This window comes from Crocodylus porosus, unplaced genomic scaffold (assembly GCF_001723895.1).
Source record: "Crocodylus porosus isolate Cpor-Errol unplaced genomic scaffold, CroPor_comp1, whole genome shotgun sequence".
NCBI lineage: Eukaryota > Metazoa > Chordata > Crocodylia > Crocodylidae > Crocodylus > Crocodylus porosus.
In genome coordinates, this window is record NW_017728931.1 from 91,016,529 (window position 1) to 91,024,327 (window position 7,799).

Below are 7,799 nucleotides of genomic sequence, written 5' to 3' on the forward strand. Positions count from 1 at the left end.
CTTGGGTGACTACCATGTCAGTCCATTTGAGAAAAGGGTGCAATAACATGAATGAACTGTAGAGTCATTATTTGTCCTTTATTGTTGCTTTACGTATACAGATGGCTTTTATCTTTTTGGGCTTTTTCCTTGGAGTGAAACACCCACACTCCTGAGATCAAAAGTCACACCTTGACTTCTTTCACTAGAGGTCCCTTTGTCTCTAGAAACTGGAATTTTAATCTCTTGTTGTATTTGAATCTTGTGTACAACTTTCATACTCTTTGAGTGTGCTATTCTTCTAAAGAATACTTCAGTAAAAAGATGCAAATCCAAACCTGAGTGTAGAAATAGCTGCAGCCATCTTCATATACAGGCAGTCCTCGACTTACATTTCGAGTTACAACATTTCACACTTACGTTTATAAATTGACACCCTGTTTCAACTTTGATATCCATTTTGACTTTACAATGCTCGATCTGACACCAAGCCATGCCAGGGAACAAGTTCGCTGCATCACCCATCTCCCTGGAAAACATCATTTGTCCAAACTTCCCTGGACACTTTCTTTAAGAAAGCAGACAAGACTCCAGGAAAACCTGCAGGCAAGACTCCTGAGAAGGCTCCAACCAAGAGCCCTTCAAAATGTCCAGAAAAGTCACCTCAAAGAAGTTGTTCCAAATCAATATGATTGCTGTTTACAATATAAATACATGACTGTAGCTATATTACTCATCTATAATTGATTGAGTACAAAATTCTGGGTTATTTTTGTTGAAAATAAGGTGTAGGACCTTGATTCAGGAACCAATCCCCCAGTTATTACATTGTTTCTTATGGGAAAAGCAGTTCCGAGTTGCAACCTTTAGACTTAAGACGCGGTTTTCAGGAACCAATTGTGTCGTAGGTCTGAGGACTGCCTGTACACTAAAGCAGCAGTAGATGGCCAATACATTTATCTTGTAGCTCGCTTTTTTAAAAGATAAGAATTCCATCGTACAATCACCTTTTAGTTAACTAAATATTGAAACTAGTAAAATAACGTAAGTATTGAAAATGTAGCTATTTTAGAACTGGACTGGTTTGGCTTTATTTGGGGAGGGGTGCACATCACTGCAATTGATATTTAGTACCATGCTGTATTGCTCCCTCTGCCCCCATAACATTGAAGAGACAGTTGTGATCTAATGTTGGAAGCCCTTACTCTTGCAAGTAATGCCATTTTAAATAAACAAAACTACTTGCCTGATAGTGAACATTTGTGTAGGGATTTAAAAAATTAAGTCCAAGATTCATATCTTTTGAAACCCATTATCCAGGTTTTGTAAGTGTACTAGAGGCAATTATAAATATTTATAATGTAGTATTTCATAGACTAAAAGTGTATTCATAATTTAACAGTGCAAATATTAATGTACATATTGTATAGTTAAGATTTAAAAGCTGATTATTTTTATATCCCTGAATTCCAAGAAACTTGTTACAGTACAAAACTAGATTTTATTAGGGGTTTAACAGCAGCATTATGGATGAAAAAAATTGCTTGTCTTTTAGTCAGGGTTTTAAGTTTAGAAACACCCAAAATGATATTATTTAGTGAGCCAAAGCATAATTTTCTCTTAAATATTAAAAGCTCTGTATGCATGGTGGGGCTGTGTAAATACTCTCTAACTCTGGCCCTCTTAATCTTACACGTGTTATTTATGGGTCAAGCAAAATGTAAACTGTATAAATGTAAAAACCACACAAACCTGGAATATATCAGTACAAACATCTAACGCCTGTGCGTGTGTTTCTATGGCTTTTGTTGTTGGCCTGCATTAGAGAACAGTTCACAGTAGCTTGTTTTGCGTGAGTGACACAAAACATTAGAAAGTTACTACATTTCATCAGTTGATTAAGTGTTAAACACTATACAGGAAATGTCAATTGTTACCCTTCAGCTCCTGGGTATGGCAAGAGCAATTTTGATTTAGCTGTAATAAATGGTCTACCTCTTCCAAAGCTCCATGCCTTAACCACAGGCGGAAGCTGTCTGTGTGCATACTGACATCTGCCAGTAAAAACACTTAACAGCTTTGATTAAAGTGCTAGTGCCTGGAGCGTTTGACAGCCCGACCAAACATCATTAAACAAGAAAACAGAACAGGGGCTCCCTGAACAAGAAGCCTAACAAAGCAGCATGTTGGCAACAGGAACCAATATCAAAGCTTTTCTGAAAATGTGAAAGAATATGAATTTGTTTGCTCTTATCACTTGATAGCGAAGAGTATTGCAAGATGGTCTGGGAAAAAGTACTTGTGTTGCTCAAGAAATGGGGGTACTGACTGCCACTTGCTAAGTAGCTACTGCCCAAGGTTGGCAAATGTATCTTTTGTTGACTGAAACAAGGGAGATGCTTAATCATGGTAACATTTCTGTTTATACCACCAGAAAGTGGTGACAAGTACAAGAGTAGCTTTGCTTCTGCTTGTTGATTCCCTAGTTCAGCAAGTTGAATGGTGCAATGTACCTGGTACCACAGAATATACTATTGAAACCTTCCCCCTGTTAAGCCTTAGTTACTTCAAGGGATAGGTGTTATGGCTACTGCAGTGAAACAAGTATTCTTTTGTTATGCAGTTTTAAGTATCTGTCCTAAAATGCTCAATTGCACTGGACTTCTACATGTGCTTATTTTAGGGGTGGCTACAATTTGGGGTTACGCTGTGTTTATGCTGGGGTACTTACGTACGGCTTTGAGTAACTGACTTAGTTATAAGAAAATATATTCTCTCAGTCAACTGCAACTGTACTGCTTGAAGCAGAATGTCAACCTCATCTACCCTCCACCTGCATCTAAGCTGCAGGGCTTCTGTCCTGAGTTCCTTGCTGGCTGGAGCTGGACCTGGACCTGGTGGCAATGGTGGGGTAAATGTCAGTAGTAGCCAAGGGGCTAATGCAGCAGTCACTTGCACACCCTTTCCCCCCAGTGCACATTCTCTGTGAGGCTCTGTTCCCTGGACTTTTGGCAGAGGGCCGTGACTCAAATTCCCACCCCCGAATAGCCCCACAGGCCAAATGATGCATCTCCACAGGCCATGCCTTTGCCATCCCCACTGAAAAGATGGCATGGACCTAAACAGAGCAAGGGAACTAGTGTAGTTTCCCTTTTGTGTACATGTGCACTATTTGTAGGGAACTTCCCTGAAGTGCTTAGAGATCACTGAAGTATAAGGAGTACATGAAGCCTATGGAGAATGTCTGGTAAAACCTTTCCCTCCTTTTTCACCAAAGTGAAAATTTAACACCTGAAGGTATTCTGGAGAACTTGCTACTGAATACTCCTGAGAATGGGATTCTAGGTCAGTTGCATTTATCTGGGCAAACAAATACCTCCAACTCGGTATGGGCACACTGGACTTGACCCATGATTGTCCACTTCCTTCATGCTAAGCAACAAGATCAGTTGAAGAATATAATTCTCTGTGTACCATCAGGTGCAAATAGCAACAAGTAAACCTCTTTCTTTTTAACTAGGTCTCTTCAGAAAGGGGATTTATTCAGTTGCTCTTTCTGCCTTCACTAACCCCATTTTTCCTTCTAAGAACTTCTCTGACCCCCCACAACCACCCAAAGACTTGTAGGTGCAATCCTTTAGATTTTGTACTTTCTAATTAATTCAGTACAGTATCCCTCTTTCTCTTAATAAAAGGCTGGGGGCCAGCTTTAGAAATTGTAGAAAAGTAGGTGGTTTCTTCCCTGCCCCTCTCTTCCCCCTACTGTCTCTCTACTTTCCATCTGAATGTCAAATTTAAGCTTCTAAGTAAGTTAATTTTGCCCATTTCCATAAAGAAAGGATGTTTCTTTGTAGTGGGGAAGCTGGTGCTAGTCAGGGTATATGAAGCGAGTGAACTACTCAAGACCTAGGGGTTTTTTCAGTGATGGGCAAGATGTGCACAAGTTGCAGTCTTCATGTCACAGTAGTGATTGCCTAGGCATACAGATGTCCTGTTGAAACACCATTAACTCTAAAGCAGCAGCCAAGACCATGGTTGTAACTTCTGAACCAGTCATTTTAATCCTCTAAAGTAGTAATTCTCTAAACTTTTCAGAAAAATGCCAGCTCTTAGCTTTGACTCATTTTTTGACAACAGAAAAATAATTGAGTTCCTCAAACTGAGAGAGACCTCAAGAGGTCAGAATATTTTTGACACTAAATTCCTATTTGAAATCACTGGATTTATCTTGTGAGTCGCATGTACACAGTTGCACACACTCAGCAGTGCTAATAGTGTTGGCATCCTTAAAAGGATCTAATGATACTATAGTTTGAGAATCACTACTCTAAAGTGACTGATTATACCCCTCCAACTTCTCCTCTCCCCAAAAACTACCCTTTAGGCTTTGATACCCAAAGAATATGCTGTAGATGCTAAGCAAAAGTGGTACATTCCATTCTAAATGAGAGAAATGAGGTACCCACTTGCCTTGATTCAAGACCCAGAGATGTGCTAAGCTCGTTCATGGTGAAGAGTTCTCTTAGCTAACAAAGCATGTTAAAACTGGGTCAAAGCATGGTCTAAGACAATGTGTGTGGGGGGGGAGCAACTTTTTTGGCAGGTATGCCACCAATTACCCAGGCACCCTCTACTTGCCATTCTGATCCTCTTCCTTGCCCAGTCTGCTACTCTATTTCCTACCTCGACACTCCCTGACTGATCTGCTCTGCTTTCTGTCCTACTGCTGTGTGCCACCCACAAAAGCTGCCTGTGCCTCTTGTGACACCTATGCTGCCGGCTGGCCACTGCTGAAGCAGAGATCACTTTGCAACTGGCTGAAAAGGCTAATTTTTTCCTTTATCAAAACCATGGTTAGTCAAGGGGGGTGGGGAGGGAGAATCTGGCCAGTTCTATACAGGGTTGTATGAAGATTTACTTAAGCACTAGCTAATGTGGCGATTCTTTTTCTACTACCCAAACTAGCTCGAGTATTTCTGCATGGCACCCTGCACAGGTCAAGTGCTTGGTCTCACCCACCAAAGCAGAATGTTAAATTGCACTTGTAATAAAAACTGAATCTTGCTTTTCTTGCTGAGGATGGATTGCTGCAGAGCTGCATGCCCAAGTCCCTTACGGAAGCTGCTTTTTTAACGGTGCTTATTAACCTCTGGGTGAAGGTGTTTACTTTTACACTTTGAGACTCACAGGGCATGGCTATACAAGATGCACACTGTGCAGTTGTTACCATGCAGTAGTATCCCAGCATGGTTGTCTCGTGATGCTTACTGCGCAGTAGTGCCACATCATGGTTTGTGCCCAATGATGCTACTGTGCAGTAAGCATCTCCTGTAGATGCAGCCACAGTTCAGGAATCTGCTTCTACTTTGACCATAAGCTGTGTTTATCGTCACTGTTCCTCATTAAATCAGTATGGATCCACTTGCCCTACCCCCAAAGGTGAAAAACAAATGAAAGATGCTGAGGACTTAAAAGATGGCTGCTGTGTTTGCTGGCATGTATATTAAGTAAGCTTTAACTAATGTCTCTACAACTGGACCACACTTCTACACCAGAACAAGCTGCTCTTAGCTCAAACTGTGTTTGTTTATTCATCCTAGGGAAAGCATGAGCTATGAGCCTCAGCTAGTGAATGGGATACCCAATAGCCTTCCTGAGCTATTTGCAGATGTGAAAATTAGGCTTGGACAGCAGAAGGGAAGGTCATATCTTTACCCTTAAGCTCCCTGGTGATTTCAATTTTGCAGCGGTCCCTTGGTGTTGGCTATGTTTAGGATGAAAATCAGAAGTTGAAACGGTGCTTATTAGTAGAGGTGCACCAATATATTGGTCCGATATTGGATCGGTACCGATATAAGAAACAAAATTGTCTATATTCAGATATCGGCCTGATAATTTGTCTGATAAATGCCTGTGTTGCACACAGCTGCAGCACAACCCAAAGCATAGCTATCAGTGTGGAGAGCTGCCTCCAGCTGGTAAGTTGGACCGGGGGGGGGGGGGGAGGGAATGGGGAGCCAGATCAAGGGCCCCCCCAGGGTGGAGCCAGAGCTGGAACTGCACAGGGCTTTTCTTGCCAGGTGCTGGTAGGCGGCTGCAGCCACCCCAAGTTTTGCTGCAGCTCTGCTCCCAGCCCCACACCACTGCCCGGCACAGCCCCGTCTGAAAGAACCACCTCCACCCAAGCGCTCAGAAAAACCAGGACAGCGGTGCAAGGCTGGGAGCGGAGCTGCAGCAGAATTTGGGGTGCCTGCAGCCTCTTCCCAGTGCTGTCAGAGCCCACTCTGAGTCCAGCCACTGGCAAGAAACACCCTGCGCAGCACCGGCTCTGGCTCCACCCTGCAGCTGCATCCCACTCCGCGCTGCACAGACCTGGAGGCACATGCCTCCATGCCCTGCCAGGGTGCAAGCAGCAGTGGGAGCTACCTCCACCCTACAAGCCACACCTCTGTCCTGTGCTACCCCTCCACCCTGGCTGGGCAGCGCCTGCCCCTACCCCCACCCTCACCGTGGGGGGCCTTGATCTGCCCCCATGCCCCTTCCACCACACCAGACTTACCACCTGATGGCAGCTGTATCAGATCAGTATCAGCTGATATGCCTCCTTAATATCGGCTATGGGTATCAGCCCCCAAGATCCCCCACTTACTAGCTTACTCCATTTAAGACTTGGTCTGGATCCAAGTTCTTTTGCTGCAAGGAGCTCTGACCTACAGCCCCCACAAAGCTGCCAGAGCACAAAGTGTATTCTGGGACCACTGCTGAGTTTACACACTCCTGCAGCCAGAAGGCTTATTACACTGAAAAAGTGGCATTCAGTTGGCCAAACTGGTAGTAGGAACTAGATTTAACTGATCATTTCAGACTTCTTCAAAACCTTTTTTCCAAACAACCAACTCCGAGGGACAGCATTGAATTTACACTCCCTTACTTTAGGGGATCTTCCCATTCATGAGTGCTAGAAACAATTTTTAATTGTAAACAGATAACAAAAAAACAGAATAACTGCATCTATGTTCCAACCTGTCCTCTTCCACTCACACTCTCCTTATCTCACTAGCATTTCCTAGATACCTTAGGGCAAGACAACTAATATATTTTCACTACATAAAGCTTAACACAGGGGTGTACTATTTATATAGAGAGTAGGAGAAGGGGCCATATTTCTTGCTGTAAAACTGATTCTTGCTGTTAACTGATTTTCAAAGGATATTAGTTTTTCAATTCCATCAACATGCTGAAAATATATAATCACACAGGGTAAAGCATAAATTTTTAAATAAAAGTATGACAAGCATAAAACCAGAAAAAAAGTAGTAACTTAGCACTCCTGAATCTGAATTTTGTGTTAGCAAATACTTCATACTAATTTCTGGAGGAAGAAATTGTCCATTGGGAATTTCCTTTGTCTCTTGCTATCAATGATATTTAATCTGATTTTAGGAGCTTGTCTCAATTATAAGGCAGTTTTAATGAAAGAAAGCACACTTCAGTATTCCCCTTAGAGGCCATTTGGTACAAATTAAAACATCAAGAAAAATGAAACCTAGTGAAACTAAAGTACATTAATGGGCAGTTGTTGATTACAAGGTGTGTTAAATGCATTTTCAGGTTTCCCCACCTCCAGTTTTAGCCTTGAGTACAAATTTATATTCACTTGCATTACTTAAGATTCATCGATTTCTGAAACAGCTTCTGTTTGCATGCGAGTAGTATAGTGCAGGGGTTCTCAAGCTCTGGGCCATGGCCCAGCGCTGGGCCACAGCAGTCTTCTGCCGGACCAAAGTGGCCATGGACCAGCAAACCACAGCCTCCCCAGA